This window comes from Lepidochelys kempii, chromosome 7, assembly GCF_965140265.1.
Source record: "Lepidochelys kempii isolate rLepKem1 chromosome 7, rLepKem1.hap2, whole genome shotgun sequence".
Lineage (NCBI taxonomy): Eukaryota > Metazoa > Chordata > Testudines > Cheloniidae > Lepidochelys > Lepidochelys kempii.
In genome coordinates, this window is record NC_133262.1 from 50,512,905 (window position 1) to 50,529,863 (window position 16,959).

The 16,959-nt window shown below is 56.0% G+C and overlaps 1 protein-coding gene across 4 annotated transcripts in view; it reads left to right on the forward strand.

Annotated features, from left to right (window-relative positions):
- BSN (bassoon presynaptic cytomatrix protein) overlaps nt 1-16,959 on the forward strand; it is a 465,957-nt gene that overhangs the window by 379,130 nt on the left and 69,868 nt on the right. The window lies entirely within an intron of this gene.

Sequence of the window (16,959 nt, forward strand, 5' to 3'; positions counted from 1 at the left end):
GTTTGCAAAGGACTAATGGCTCCATGGAGCTGGGCCCATGCTCAGAAGGGGCCCCGGCCTGCTCTGCCTGCACTGTGCCATGGGACCCTGCCGGCTCCTCCTGCCCACCACTTGCTCCTCTCGGCCTGCCTGTGGCTGGCCGAGGGCTCCTCTCTGCCCCCACAGGGCTCCTCTCTGCCCCCTGGCCCCTGCTCCTCTCAGCCACCTGGCTGGCCCCTAGTGCACCTCTGGCTCCAGGCAGTCTCTGCTTCCCACCACCTGTGGGGCCCCACCTGTCTCCCCAGAGCTGAGCCACCTGGGACTGGTGCAGAAACCTGGCCAGTCTCAGCCATGTGGGGGCAGGGGGAGAGGGGAGAACAGTGTGCGGAGCTTGGCTGGGCCCCTCCAGGCAAGTGCATCTTGAGGGACCCCGGCCGGGGCAGGTCCTGGCCTAGTTGATCATGCCACTCCCAAGTGGCTGGAGTGATTCCCAGCCCTGGCTGCGCTGCCGGCTCAGCCCGGCAGACAGTCACCTCCCAGCAGGGCTGGTGAGTGCAGCCGGGAGGCAGAGCTTGGGGGAGAGGGTCTGGAGGGGGGGGTGCTGGGTTGTGAGGGGCGAGGAGGATCTGTGTGTGTTGGGGCATTAGGGAGTGGGAGTTCTGTGGAGGGTGCTGGGCAGTTGTGGTGGGGCTGTGGGCAGGGATGATGTTATGCAAGGCGCTGTGCATTTGTGGGTGGGTCTGGGAGGGGCGCTGGGGATAGTGGGTCCGGGGGGGGCCTCTGGCCATAGGAGTCGGGGAGTCTCCTTGTACCAGGATTCAGGTACCCAAGGCCTTGGCTGCCCTTCTTTTTCTCTTGGTCTTCCTGCCTTTCCCTGGGACAGGGAATAGCTCCTGGAACATTTCCGCAAAAAATGGGAGGTGAAATTCTGCCGTGGAAGCCTCCTGAAGTTTGGGGAGCTCCTCTCCTTCCAATTCGTCCGCTGGGAGGAAGTTTACAAACCCAGGGAAATCTCTACCTATGAGCACGAGGTATGGGAAGTTTGGGAATACCTCTGCTTTCACCCTGGTGACATTTCCCTGAATTTCAATTTTCACTGGTATGATGGGGTAGTAACTAACAATCCCATGGACACAGATTACCCCCGTATGCCTAGCCTGCGTTAACTGGCTACACTTCACTAATTTACCTGAAATAGGGAGTGCTATCACCCTAGAGTCTACAAATGCCATGGTTTCTACCCCATTCAACTTTACCTGCCTTGTATATTTATGTGGGGTGACTGCAATCCCTACAATATGGAGTAGGCTGCATGGGTCTGCCCTGTCCCCCAGGTTACACTGCATGGGCTCTATGACTTTGAGGCACTGGGCCACTATGTGCCCCAACTCCCCCCACCCATAACATTGATAATAACTTCTAGTCACTCCCCTATCACGTGGGTTAGGGGGTTTAGTCCCAGGGTCCCCCCCACTCAGGCCTTTTCCTTCCTTCTGGGTTCCCTGCTGGTTTTCGGTCCCCCTCTTCTTCCACCTCGGACTCCCTGGGGATTTGGCCACCCAACCCTCAAGGGTCAGGGTCGAGTGTGTGCTTCGTGAGGGGCCTTCCTTGGGGAGTTGGGTCAATTCTCTGGCCGTCATCCGTCTTTCCACCAATGTGATCATTTCATCGCAGGTGGATGGATCATTCTGGCATACCTATTTGCGGAGATCTGGCGGCAGTTCCCACATGTAATGGTCCATTACCAAAGTCTCCAAAATCTCCTCTGGGCTGCATGCCTCAGGCCGTAGCCACTTCTGAGCTAGGTGTATGAAGTCAAATAGTTGGGACCTCGGAAGTTTATTCTCCCTGTATTTCCACTCCTGGAACCTCTGGGCCGTACCGCTGCCGTCACCCCTGATTGTGCTAGGATCTCTGGTCTCAGCCAGGAATAGTCAGCAGCGTCCTTGGTGGGTAGATCAAAATAGGCCTTCTGGGTCTCTCCGCACAAAAAAGGGGCGAGAATGCTGGCCCACTGTTCCTGGGGCCATGCCTCATGCTGAGCAGACCTCTCAAATGAGAGGAGATATACCTCTACCTCATCCTCTGCTGTCATCTTTGGTAGACAACCAGTGGCCCTCAGGGTTTGGGTCCCATCAGACCCCTGGGCCTGGGTGGTGAGGATCTTCAGCTGGTCCATTACCTCACGCAGGAGGGCTAGATCTTGGGTCGCCTGGCTCATTAATAATTGGCTAGTTTCCTGCTGTAGCCGCATGCACTCTCGTTGCACCATCGCCTGAGCCCAGGTTGCCTCCTGCTGGGCCGCTGTGGCTTGCGCCAATGCTCTCACCACCTCCTCCATTGTGGTACAAACAAAAACCCAACACCAAAAACCCTAATGCCCTTTTTTTTAAAAAAACCTCTTTGTTCCACCACAATGTGAACAATCACATATCCTACTTTTGACACCAGTTGTGGCAGAGCTCCAACCTTGTCCCTGTGGGTCCTGTACTTCCAGGCAGTTTATGCTAGCTTCAGAGGCTTACTGCAACCTTCCACGTAGCTGTTCTCTCTCTAGGGCCAGGGATACAGTCTACTGAGCCCTTTTCGTCATAAGACAGCAATTGAGGTTGGTGAGAGAATTCCCACAGTCTCTGTTACTCCTACAGCCTCATGCCAAAACAGTTTAGCCTCCTGACCTGACAGGGGCCTGTTTTCCCCTCCCAGGAGGTGTTTCTTTAGTGGTGGGTTGGGGGGAACCCAGGCCCACCCTCTACTCCGGGTTCTAGCCCAGGGACCCTAACGGCAGCAGTTGTTGGCAGCCAACCTTTTACTGCCAGAGTTGCTACATTTCTCTGGGCTACTTCCCCACAGCTCTCCTGCTTCTTCCTTCTTCTCCCTTACCAATGACTTGCAGGTGTCTTCATTAACCAGCCCTTCAGCTGCACTTCTACTCCTCTCTGCCTGACTGGAGTGAGCCCTTTTATATTATCAGAGGGGCAATAATTTGAGTCAGGTGGTCATTTTAGCTTAATGGCCTCACCTGACTCTTTGCAGGTTAATTGGAGTCAGGTGTTCTCATTAGCCTGGAGCAACCCCTGCTCTAGTCAGTCAGGGAACAGAACCCTGTTCATCCAGTGGCCAGTAGACCCGTCTTCAGCTCCTCTACTGAACCCAACTGGCCTGGAGGGAGGAGGGAGACTGCTGCTCCTGTTGCTAGACCGTGGGCCCTTGCTGCTGCCGCCGCTGCCCCGCTCCCCTGGCCAGGCTGGATGCCATCCACCCACCCCGCTTCTCTGCTACCTCGTTGCTGGCTAGCTGCTGGACTCCCCCACCCACCTTTGGGTGCTGCTGTTACTGCTCCAACTACAGCCTCTCTGGAGGGGGGTTGCTGGCCCGCTCCCCAGAGGAGTGAGGGACCCCTACCCCAGCCGTTGCTGCTAGCGCTGCTGTGGACACCATCAACACCACCTGTGAGGGGTCCTCTCTGCCTGCCTGGCCACTGGGCGGCTGCTGCTGCTGCCTTTGCTGCTGCCTGAGAGCTGCCAGACCCCGAAGGGGGAGGGGACGAGGCCATCTGCTGCTGGGGGAGCACACAAGGACTCTGTAGACCACTGTGGAGGGGGCTTGAAAGCTGAGTAACTTTTGGATTGTGCTCTTGTGGTGGGGGTCCTGACTGTGTTTGTGGGGACACAGGGGGTGTGGTTTGGAGCCTGCCCCCCCAGTCCATCAGTGTGTCCCCCCGCCCACTGTCGGTGCTGCCCCCTCCACCACCCCTAGTGGACACTTACCATCTGCCTCAAGCTCCTGCTTCTGGGACTCCGCTGCTTGCTTGGCCTGCTGCCCCCTTTCACCACCTTTTGGGCCTGCAGCAGCAGCCAGCCCACACTGACTCTTTTGCAAGCGCCTGTGGGCGCACGTGCCCCCCCTCGCCCCATCCTGGACTGACCCCCTTCAGCAACCCCCAGCTTTGTCCCTGGCTCCCTGCCCCATTTTGCCCCTTGCAGCCTTTTTGCCCTCCCCTTTACCCCAGCACCTCGCTGGCTTCAGTTTGTTTGCCTGCCCTGCCCTTCTCCCTCTGCAGCCCTTGCTTGTTTGCCCCGCCCTTGCCTCTAAAGTCAGCCCCTAGGTTCCCTGTCCTGCCTCCAGCCTGGTTCTCCCCCCTCCCCATGTGATAGCCCTGCCCTGATTGGCCCCTTATTCATTGCGCCCATGCCCCCTCCCATGCGCTTGTGCCCTTCCCGTTTGAGTTTGCCCCGATCTCACTGCACTCCCCGAATGTTGTTATGACCCCCCCTCCCCTAGTGCAGCTAGAGGAGCCGGTTTTCTACCCTGAGTCGGTGACTGTCCCCAACAAGCCCTCAAAAGCCCCCCTGTCCAGACCATCCCCTTCGGCGCCCTCCTCCCCTGCCTGCAGCCTAGCAGGGAGGAGTGGTTGACCTGCCTCCCCTTTCCCCTCCTCTTTCTGGTGTCCTTCCCTCCCTCCCTGCTCATTATGGCGGGGGATACGATGGGTGGGGCCCCTCCAGCAGCCCTAGGTACCCCTCCCCCACCTCCCTCTCCGTCACCCCCCCAAGCCTCTACCTCAACCGCTGCTGCCAAACCACCTGTCCCCGCTCCTGCCAGGGCACCTGCAGCGGCGGACACCGGGGTGACCTCCGTTGCTGCCACGTCCCTCCCCCCCTTAGATTCTGGGGGAGCCCCCCCAGCCGGCGGGAAGGACCAGGGTAGGAAGAAGGGGAAGGGCCCTGCCAAAAAGCCCAGGCCCTCCATGGCAGGGGCTGCCCTCACTGCCGCGGCCCTGCCACCGGCTGCGGCCTCCCACCCCGCTGCTCCTTCCACCAGCTCTGCGGGTGTCCCTCCCCCGGGCCCCAGGGCGTACGCCCAGGTGGCGGCAGCCCCCCCGCCTACCATTACATCATCTCTCCCGCACGCCGCCTCCGCTACCAGCTATAGCGGCCGGGGCCCCTTTCCCACCATGACCAGGAAGCATGGCGTCCGTTGCCTCCTGGTGCCCGCCTCGCCCCACGTGGAGACCTACGTGCGGGCGTTGGCGAGGACGGTGGGGCCCACGGCCATTGTGGTGGCCTCCGAAATGTACGGGAAGGTAGTCTTCTTCCTGGCATCGGAGGCTGCTGCCCAGGAGGCGGTGGAGAAGGGCCTGGCAGTGGGGGGAGTGTTCGTCCCCCTCGAGCCGCTGGACGACCTGGTCCTGACTTCCGTCCCTCCCTTCCTTCCCAATGCTGCCCTTTTACCTGCCCTCTCTACCCTGGGGAAGCCCATCTCTGTTTTGAGCCCTCTCCCCTTGGGCTGCAAGAACCTTGCCCTCCGTCACATCCTCTCGTTCCGCCGGCAAGTGCAACTGCAACTGCCGCTGGCGGCGCGCGACAGAGAGGTGCTTGAGGGGTCCTTTTTGATCCCCTACCGGGGGCCCACTACCGGGTGCATTATTCCAGGGGGAGGCCCGGTGCTACCTCTGCTGGGCGATGGGGCACGTCCGGAGAGACTGCCTCTTGGCCCAGCAAGGAGAGGCATCCGGGACCCCCGAGCCCCGGCAGGGCGCTGGCTCTGTCATCGCCACCATGCCTGGCTGCCCGGTGCCCGAAGCCGCCCCTCCTCCCACTCAGTCCATCACTGCTCCCGCTCGGGCCCAAGGGGCACTCCCCCCAGCACGCCCAGACCAGCGGGAGAGCCCCGCCTCTGCCGCCTGCAATTCGGTGGGGCCCCTAGAGGAGGGTGCGGCGGGGATACTGCCAAGCGTGGGAGAGAGCCCGCCCCAGGGGGACTCTTCCCTCCCTCATTCCACCCCACCGCAGCCTCCCACGGTCCCTGAGCCATCGTCCTCGCCCCCTGACCCGACCCCTGTTAGCCGGCCCCCCGATGATGCCATGGAGGGCTGGGCCCTAGTCCAGGGGAAGCGGGGCAAACGGAAGGCTCGAGCTCCACTTCTTTCCACCAATGCGGAAGTCCCGCGGAAGACCAGAAGGGGGGGCGCCGATGCCGAGCCCTCTGCCTTGCCTGCGGGCACATACCATCCCCTGGTGCCGACTGGGGAAAACGTGGCAGCACGGGAGGGCAGTACCGTGCCTCCCTTGGAGTCCCTTCCCTCCAAGGACCCCGATGGAGCCCCACCTGCCCCGTTACCATCCGGAACCCCCGTGAGCCTCGGGGCGAGTGTCGCTTCGGGCACTAGCGGGGAGACCTCTGGGGTGGCGGAAGGAGAGCTCCCCTCAATTTACGAGGAGATTGAGGTCCTGGGTCTGACACCAGTCACCCAGGGGGAGGACGACCCTCTGCTAGCGGGCCTCAATCTGAGCGACCTCACCCCGGCCCCGCCTTCCCCATGTCCCCTTCCCCTAACTGCTGCCTTTGCTCCTGCCTCCGAGGGTTTCCAGGGCTCCTCCATCTGCCCGGCCGTGGGTGGCACCCTGCTGTTAGCCGCCGAGCCCACCGAGGTGACCACTGGTGCACTGCGGCTGGGACCCGAGCCCCACGGGTTGCCCCTCGAGGGCGTGGGGCAACTGACCTTCTTCCCGGGCGGGGACCCCACTGACGGTGCTGTGACTACTATGCCAGCCGTGGTGCCAGAGCCCAGCATCATGGAGGGTTCCCTGCCCCACCCCCACCTCCCAGAGCCTGATTGAGAGGGGCCATTTTTCAACAGCTTGGCTCCTGGGGCCCAGGATCCTGCCTTGCCCCTCTCCCTGGCTCTGTACCCAACCCCTGCCTTGCCCCTACTCTGGGTCTCTGCTCTGCCCCTGTTGTCAACCCCGTCCCTGTCCCCCCCCCACCTCCCATGCTATCATTGCCGCCCCTGGGGCCGTCATCTCGTTTCTAGAAGATAGCTCCCTGGGAGCGGCTACTGTAGTTCCCAGTCCCGACTCACTAGGGGCTACTACCTTCCCTCCGCTGCCCCCAATCGAGCCAGGGTTTGAGGGGGGCTGCGTGGTGCCAGCCCATCGGGCTCCACATCGGGGGTCTGCCCCTTGCCTGCCCGTTTCAATGGGCCACGGGGCTGTGTCAGTGGTCTCTCCAGAGGACAGCGGGGGCTAGTGGCCCCAGCCCCCCATACGCTGTGGGAGGAGCTGCGGGAGTTCCTTGAGGACATCCGGGGCTCCCGTAATAAGGTGCAGCTCGCCCTGCAGCGATGGAGGGATTTCCATCTAATCCTCCGGGCCGCGAGGGCCCTCATGGGGGAGGGTAAAAGGACCGGGAAGCAGGCCGCCGCCGCCGCCTACCAGCGGGTCCGCCACTTCCGTGACTCCCTACTTACCTACGGGGTAGGTCACAGATTGTTGCGCGGGCCGTTGGGAACCGTGAGTATCCCTGCCGGCGAGGATCCCCCCCAGCCCTCCTTAGGGAACCTTTCACCATCATCATGTTAAACACCCAAGGCTGTAGGATGGGTCTCCGCAGGTGCCAGGTGCTCTCCTTCCTTCGGCAGGGGGGGTACTCTGTGATTTTCCTGCAGGAGACCCATACAGATCCGGCCGCCGAAGCTAGCTGGCGGCTGGAATGGGCGGACAGGGTCTACTTTAGCCATCTCACAGTTCGTACGGCTGGAGTGGCGACCCTGTTCTCCCCCGACCTAGGGCCCGAGGTGCTGGGGGTCGCCGAGGCTGTGCCGGGCCACCTGCTACACCTCTGGGTCCATTTGGAGGGGCCCGTGGTCAATCTTGTCAACGTCTATGCCCCGACATTGGGCCTGGAGCGGCTGCGTTTCTTTCAGCAGGCGTCCGCCTTCCTCGGCACTTTGGATCCTCACGAGTGCCTGGTCCTGGGCGGGGACTTTAATACGACCCTCGAGGAGCGGGACCGCCTGGGGACAAAGCAGTGCCCAGCCGCCGCGGACGTCCTCCGGGAGATAGTCGACCATCACTCCCTGGTGGACGTCTGGTGCGACCACCACCCGGATGACGTCTCGACGTTCACTTTTGTCCGGGTGGAGGCCCGTTGGTCGCGCCACTTCCGGTTGGACCGCATCTATTTATCACGTTTCCATCTTTTCACAGGCCCACTCCTCCAGCATCTGGCCAGCCCCTTTTTCCGATCATCACTTAGCTACCATGATGGTCTCTCTCTGCGCAGAGAGGCCAGGACCGGCCTATTGGCATTTTAATAACAGCTTGTTGGAGGATGTGGGCTTCGTGGTGTCCTTCCGGGAGTTCTGGCTGGCCGGGCGAGGAGTACAGCAGGGGTGCCCCCTCTCGGGTCAGCTGTATGCTCTGGCGATCGAGCCCTTCCTCTGTCTCCTCCTCAGTAGGTTGACGGGGTTGGCGCTTCGGGAGCCGGAGCTGCGGCTGGTCTTGTCGGCATACGCCGACGATGTACTCCTCGTGGTCCAGGACCCGGGCGACTTGGCGCGGGTGGAGGCTTGCCAGGCTGTGTACTCGGCAGCCTCCTCCGCCCGGGTCAACTGGGTCAAGAGCTCTGGCTTGGTGTTAGGGGACTGCTGGCAGGCAAGCTCCCTCCCACCCGTGCTTCAAGTCATCTGGTGGAGCGCAGGTCCGCTGCTCTATCTCAGCGTTTACCTTTATGCCACGCATCCATCTCCGCCGGAGAACTGGCACGGTTTAGAGGGCAGGGTGGTAGAGCGGCTCCGGAGATGGACAGGACTACTCCGGTGTCTGTCCTTTTGAAGGCGGGCACTGGTGCTCAATCAACTAGTTCTGTCCATGCTCTGGTACCAGCTCAACACCCTGGTTCCGGCCCCAGATTTCCTGGCCAAACTCCGGAAGTTAATTCTGGAGTTCTTCTGGTCAGGACTGCACTGGGTCTCTGCAGGGGTTCTCCATCTACCCCCTGGAGGAGGGAGGGCAGGGCCTGAAGTGTCTCCACACTCAGGTCCATGTCTTCCGCCTCCAGGCCCTGCAGAGGCTCCTTTATGGTGCAGGTAGTCCAGCATGGAGCATATTGGCACACGCCTTCCTGCGCCGCTTCCGAGGGCTCCGATATGACCGGCAGCTCCTTTATCTCCATCCGAGAGGTCTTCCACGAGACCTCTCCAGGCTGCTGGTCTTCTACCAGGACCTCCTCCGGACCTGGAAACTGTTCACAGCGACCAGGTCCATGGAGGTCTCCATGGGGGAAGATCTCCTCGCGGAGCCCGTGCTACGCAACCCCCAGCTCCGTGTGCAGGTGGCAGAGTCCCCCTCGGTGCACCAAAGGTTGGTCCTGGCAGAAGTCACCAGAGTCGGAGACCTCCTGGACTATGACCAGGGAGACTGGCTGGATCCCCTGATGCTCGCTCAGCGCATGGGGCTCTCCAGACCTTGTACTCCCCTGCGTGTACTTCAGGAGGTGAGGGCCGCCCGCCGCTTTGCCGCCCGCCGCTCGGGTTTACCTCGACCGGGTCCTGCGAGAGGGCGCGCCCTGCCCACCCTCTACCCCAGGCCCTCCGGACCTTTTCATCGGGCCCCTGCTCCGTGGACCCGACCGACCCCGCCCCCACAGCCCCTTCACCGTGAGCCGGCTACGTGAGCTGCAGCCGGTCCGATTCCAGACCGCGCCAAAACAACATCTCTACACGCTCGAGCTCCACACCCTTCAGGTCCTCACCCTCGCGTCCCGCCCTGACACAAAGTGGCAGGACCTCCTGCCACCTCTAGAGGGTGAGGAGCCCCGGTGGGCCAGCCTCTATTCCACCTTAGTTCCGAGGCCCGCCGGGGATATCAGTTGGTGGCTCCTTCACAGGGCCATGAGCAGGGGCGTGTACTTGGTGCGGTTCACCCCAATCCCGGACACCTGCCCCTTTTGCGGCATGAGGGAAACCCTGGCACACGTCTATCTGGAGTGCGCCAGGTTGCAGCCCCTATTCCGGCTCCTCACGAATATTTTGTTAAGGTTTTGGTTGCACTTTTCTCCTCACCTCCCTATCTACGCACTCCCTGTCCGTGGCCCCACTAAGTCGCGGGACCTCCTGGTCAGCCTCCTCCTGGCCCTGGCTAAAGTGGCCATCTATAAAACCAGGGTGAGGAGGTTGGCCGACGGAGTCTCCTGCGACTGCGGGGCCTATTTCCAATCCTCTGTCCGTTCACGCCTCCGGGCAGAATTCCTCCGGGCGGCATCCACTGACTCCCTTGACGCCTTTGAGGAGCGGTGGGCGCTGTCCGGGGTTCTCTGCTCGGTGTCCCCGTCTGGTTCCCTTCATTTGACTCTTTGACCGCACTCCCATCCCTGTTGTTCATTAGTTGTCCCCCGTAATTATTTGGTTTCCCTTAGGCTGGGGGGGGCGATCCTTTAGCAGTGGGCGGGCTTAGAGTAGCAATAGGGCTACTCTGCTGTACCCAACTGGCCTAGGCTATCACAGTGTGTGTGTGTATGTGTGTGTGTGTATATATATATATATATATATATATATATATATATATATATATATATATATACTTACGATATGTTCCATTCTATGCATCAGATGAAGTGGGCTGTAGCCTACGAAAGCTTATGTGCTAATAAATTTGTTAGTTTCTAAGGTGCCACAAGTACTCCTGTTTTTTTTGCAGACAGATTAACATGGCTGTTACTCTGAAACATAGCAGAGATGGTGAGTTTGTAGTTGCCAAAAGTCCTTTTAGAAATAGTCCATAGGTTATAGTCCAATATCCATATTCAGGGTGACTCCAGTCAGTGACTGGGGATCTCAATTCTTATGGCTTGGGGTTTCCCTTTCTTGAAACCCAAAGCAGATCTGAGATAGAACAGGATGGTGTCCCAGGGTTTTTATACATTTTCCAGCAGCCTCTCTCTGCCTGAGAGAATAAGTTTAATCTTCTGTCTCCCAACCATCCTGTCAATTAGCATAATGTAATTTATCCATTAAACTGTTCATATACAGTTTATCACAACCTTCAAAGAGACATATAGACAATAATACTATTTCACTCAAGTGTCATCATAAATGTTAATACTCCTTTTTTGATCTTTGAATCAAGCTATAGCAATAGACAAGACTTGATTGCTTACATCACAAGACCTGAACAAACAGCTACCCTTCTGTCTCTAAAAATGCAGGCTTGCATTTCAAAGCTCTATTCATTTACATATCTTCCTAACAAGTCATTAGAGTTCAGGCATGGGTCAGGTCAGTCTGTGAGTTAATTAACTCTTTCTAGCCCTGTGTCACCTTTCAATGAGATATTATATTACACTCACAATGTCGCGGGGGTAATCTGAAAACTTTGCAAAACAGTATCTTTAAATTTACAATAGTCTAAAGCATCTCCAATAGGCATTCCATCGAATACATTTCGAGCTTTACCAGTTAATTTTGCAATCAGGGTAGGAACTCTCTTATCAGGGATTTCATGTATTACACACAGCCTTTCAAAGGTAGTAAGATATTCAGCAATATTGTCCTCCTTGCTGTATGCAGGACATAAATATTCCCATTTGTGGATTTTTGGAGTGATGTGAGTCACTGGGGTAGGGGGCCTCTGGTTCTGCTTCTGTAGCAAGTCCAGCTGTTGTTTTCTCCCTCTTTCTCCTCTCTCTTTCTTTCTTCCATAGCCCTTCTGTGTGCAGCCTCCTCTCTGGCTGCCTCTGCCTCCATAGTTTCCCTGGTCACAGCTGCTTCTTTGAGCCTCATTTCTGCCTGCCACATTTGAAACTCGCGGTCCTTTGCCTTCTTTGCTGCTTCCAGTCTGGACAGCTCTAGTTTTGTAGCTGCCTCACTGGTAGTCATTTTTCTGCTTTCTTGTGCTTATTTCCCTCACCCGAAACAAACAGAACATAACAAAACTGTGACCTCCTCCTGACTGTTCTTAGCCAGTGCACTTATGACTCACTTAAAATCACAAATATCAGTGCTTAAAGTGTAAACTCCACTTGGAGTAATAAGCCGCACGTATACCCTGCTTGCTGCACTACTGTGACGTTCCTCTGGTGTTGTCCAGGACCGGAGATATTGGCTAGTATCATTCAGGTTACACAATCCAAGCAGCGGCTGGGAGCAGCTTACATGCATGTGAACAGCCCAAGAGTGGGGGTTCTCACAGCAAAGCAAGGTAAGACTGGCTCCCAGAGTTGAGGACTGGAGTGACCTAGCAGATCACTGGTCCAGATAACACCATGGGAACATCATGGGGTGACACCCAAAGTAACACATTTGAAATGCAGGTACATAGTTAATATTCCTAACTTCAGATACAGAAATGATACAGGCATGCCAACTGGATAATCACATTCAGTAAATCATAACTTTTCTAATGATATCTCACATGAGCCATCTTGCATATAGTATATCTTAGTTTTGTCAGATCCATATCATAAGCATATTTTCATAAAGAATACGGAATGAAACATCACAGGCAGTCCCCAGCTCAGCAGCAGAGGAAATAACCCCAAGGGCTTGTTAACTGAGCTGCTGGTAGTTGAGGCCAGAGAGGCCTGGCACACCTAGCTCCTCAGCAGCAGGGGAGGCTCCTAAACCAGTTACTGCACCTGCAGGAGAGGAGACCCTCCACTACAGGATTATCAACAAGCCAGGAAAGCCCTAGCAGCGCCACCTAGCTGTGCCCTGCACACCAGAGCGAGGCCCTAAAAACTCAGCTGCTCCCCTCACACTGCCTGTACCACTGCACTGGGGCATTTGCCGCCTTCCTTTTCGGGCTCAGCAGACCCTAGGCAGAGCTGGCAGAAGGGCTCTTCTCTTGTAGACAGACCCTCAGCAGGCTTGTTCTCATTTTCCCTCAGTCTGTATTAAACACTGCTTCAGAATGAAGCTCTGAGAGTGAGTGAGGAGATCCTCTCCCTGATGATCTCTCCAGTGCACGCTGGAGCCCCCAAAGAGAGTCATGCCGGGAGCATAGGCACAAACTGTGTTCTGCCATCTAGTGGCCATCAAGAGATGACCGACTGTGGCAGAACTAGGCATATGCTAACTATCCAGAGAGCACCCAGGCAGCATGACAGAGGGACATACAGAAGCCAGATTGCCAAGCAGGCGCCACCTTGCAAGGTACCCCAGTATGCTGGGCATGGTGTAGTCCACCTCCCCTGAGGAGAATCTTCAGCTGCCTACTGGATCTTGTCTCCACTTCCTTGAGAGCCATCTCTGTGCTCTCAGCGCACAGATCCGAGACAGGGACACATCAGTTTGGAATGGTGAATATATACCTGTGGCCACCTGAACTCATTCTAAGAAAGAGAGCATAGGCCGATGCCAGTCGCCCACTGCGGAAAGCTGTCCCCTTCCATGTTCTGTATCAACCCCATGCATTTGGAGGGCCAGGAGGGGCTAGGCGCAGGCCCAGGGAGAGCCAGCACTGCTCCACTCTACAGACCAAAGGAGACTGAGAGCAGGTAAGGGCAGCACTGATCAAAGGGTCTTGCTTGCAGGTGGCTGGGCTGGAGTTGGAGGTGCTTGCGGTGGTATCCAGAGCCGGATAGTGTGTTTAACTGAGGGCTGCCTGGAGCAAACTGCCCCTTATCCTGTTGCTTTCTTTGAATTGGGCCCAGGGCCTACAGGGAACTGAGGTGTGTGTGTGTGTGTGTGTGTACATATGCCTGGCAAAGAGCAAGCAGGGAGGAGGAAGTGTCCCTGTAGCAGCCCATTCTAAAGGCTGGTTGACTTTTTACAAAGGGGCAGAAGCAGGGAAGGCAGGCACCTGCAGGAGAGACTCTTTTTGGCGTCCACTCTGTGCACCAGGACACTGTTCTGCACAGGGAGGAGGCCAGACACATTTGGCCTGGCTGGTAGCTTCTCTGTTTCCAGTGCCTCTGACAGCACTTTAGTTACAGCCCCTGTCCAGTGAGGAGGATATGGGCCTTTGCCTCTCCACCTACAGGATGTTCACTGCAGTCCATTTGAGCCTTGGGATAATTGTTCTTGTTAGCTAGCTCCACCCAAGCAGTAGTTGTCTCCCATGCTCCTGAGTGCAGAGCTCATCCCTTCAAAAGGAGACAGCTGACGCCTGAGTGGCTGCAGTGTTTTACCAATGGTTCACATCATCTGCTTCAGGCCGTGAACATAGCTGGTTATCACATGGTAACTTTTCACTATCCTGCCTTCTAAAGCTCATTTCGTTCTCTGAAGCTGAATGTGGCAGAGCACCATTGTCATGTTTTCTGGGGGTAGAGGTGGCTGAAATGAGAACGTTTTCTGTTGGGCATCAGAAAGGCATGAGGAACAAAGAGCACAGCTGTCAGTGTGCATACAGACAGTGACGGATTAGCCTATAGTGTGCATACAGGCCATGCCCAGGGGCCCTGGCCTATTGGGGAGCCCTGCACCCCAACCCACTCTGCCCACCTGGCGCTCCTGCCAGGGAGCAGGAGAAGTTCCCTGTCCCGACCCAATCCCCAGCAGGAGCATTGGGTGGAGGGCAGAGCGGGGCAAGCCCTCGTGCCCTGACCCCATTTCCCCATGACATGTACGGAAGGGTTGGGGGACTGCAGGCCCAGGGCCCCACAAAAGCTTAATCAGCCTCTGCATAAAGGAGACATCACATAATGCAGTTTTTAATGCTCAGGCACTGCTGAGCTGAACACACCCTATCTGTGTGCCACTCTGCTCAAGCCGTGCTCCCTCCATGAACCCCTTTGCTTCAGGGTGACCCTGTTTCTTGTATTTAATCTAGTAAATTGGCACAGGAGTTCCCTGGGCAGGGTTCAGGCTAACTCCCTTGCTAGGCAAGGTCAGAACAAGGTGCACAGTGTCAGCTTTCCTCCAGCATGTGCAGATATAGTAATTTCTGAGAGAACTGAGACATCCTGCACATGGATTTTTGTTCTAGTGTTTCTGTTTTGTGAAGCAAACCAAATAGTTTCTAAGGGAGTGAACAAATCAGGGATATTCTATAAACACACCAGCCTTCAGTAGCAATGAACCTCATTATGGGAAGCTCTTCTAATAACAAGCTATTTTCTGCAGACCTGTTCTGTGTTCGATGGCAGGTAAAGGGACTTCGGAGTATATCAGAGAATAGGATGCTTCCAGAGGGTTAACAGTGTTGGCACCTTGGACATGGCTGTGTGCAGCTAACAAGAGTGTGGCTTTGAGAGAGATCTAGGACTGCAGGGACAAATCTTTCTTTCTCAGCCAAGCTGTTGTTCTACTGTTAGTACTTGACAGAGGTACAAAGCTGAGGACTGGAAGCTGGGTGTCTTCCCAGTTTGTCAAGCCAAGCTGAAGATGTCTGCGAGGCCTCTCCCCACATGGAGGAACACAATATGGTATAAATGAGTCATGCTAAGTGGAAGAATACTTTCTCTGACTTGCTGTGCATAGGTTTCCCCCGCCCCCTGCTGCTGTGATTAGCAGATAGGTCCTGAGGCAAGCAATCCCGTAATGATTTTGCATTCATTTACTGTTCCAGTTGGGAAGCAGGCAGCACCACTCATCCTCTGAGCAGCCCCAGACCTCGCATCAGTTCTGACCCCTCTAGCCTATTCATTCTCTCTGATTAGAGAAAGCTGTTTTTGTTACATGGAATTATCCAGGGCACATTAAATGGGGTGGAGTTAAAGCAGACAGCATTTCCCAGCTATAAGGAGCATCATATCCTGTGATGGCCCTGGAGTTGTATCGCTGCAAAAGGCAGAAGTGGAGGAGGCATTGCTGGGGTGTTTTGGGGATCACCCAGACCAGTGAGGGGTTCTGGCACCAACTGCCTTGGAACCATGGGTGCCTTTATGCCGTGCAGCTTTAGTTCAGAGCCCTGACACCAGTAACCTGCCCATCACCACAGGCTCTCACCCGGCTCCCACCAGCGTAGTTACTTCTTGCAAGATGACCCCCAGGAGCCCTCCCAGTCCTGAGTCTCCCCAACTGCATCTTTCCCAAGTTCTTAGCTCCCAGACACTGACTTGGCCCCTCTGGTTCATCACTCCCGAAGACAGGACACCAGCCTGCAGTTTGCTTTGGTGCACACACTCGACACAGTTTGCACACCAGAGACCTGCAAGGGGTAAAAATAAATGGGAAGTTTATGTAATGGAAAAATCACAGCTTCAAAGCTGAAATGCCAAAGGAAGCAATAGGTACAAGTCACACAGGAAATAAACAGAAAGGTGCACCCTCAGGCTTCTCCATTCCAAAATAGATAAACAAATTCCTTTTCTAGTTACCCACTGCCTGTGAACAGTCTCCCAGCATGCCTCCAGCCGTAGAGGGACCCAGCATTTCACACACAGCTTCTGCCTAGATGCTGGCCTTCAATTGCTGGATAAATTTCACTTCAAATCCCTTCCCTTTTAAAAAAAGGTTTGCAGGGTGTTTTTCTTTCTCTTAGACTGTGGTGGTTCATGGTTATTCAGAACAGGAGGAAATTCCCTCTTGACCTGATAGCCAGGATGCCTCAGTGTCTTCCCCCCCCAGATGTTCTGGTTTAACTTGGATTTTAACTTGAAGAGTGGTCAGTTTGGATGAGCTATTACCAGCAGGAGAGTGAGTTTGGGTGTGTATGGGGGTGGGGAGGATGTGAGAACCTGGATTTATGCAGGAAATAGCCCAGCTTGATTGTCATGCACATTGTGTAAAGAGTTGTCACTTTGGATGGGCTATCACCAGCAGGAGAGTGAATTTGTGTTGGGGGGTGGAGGGTGAGAAAACCTGGATTTGTGCTGGAAATCACTTTAGATAAGCTATTACCAGCAGGACAGTGGGGTGGGAATAGGTATTGTTTCATATTCTCTGTGTATATATAAAGCCTGCTGCAGTTTCCACGATATGCATCTGAGGAAGTGAGCTGTAGCTCACGAAAGCTTATGCTCTAATAAATTGGTTAGTCTCTAAGGTGCCACAAGTCCTCCTTTTCTTTTTGCGAATACAGACTAACACGGCTGTTACTCTGAAACCTGTCTTCCCATTAATGCTAATGACTCATCATCATCTTTTCCTAGGTTGTACAATGCTAGGCAGTTGGAGCTAGGCTCATCTGGCTGGGGAGGCAGCCCGTCCATCTCTAACTGCCCACCACACTGCTTCTAGGTGGAGCTGAATGGTTCAGCCCAAATTACAAGCCCATTGTACACATATAGTGCATACATTCATAACCCCACTCT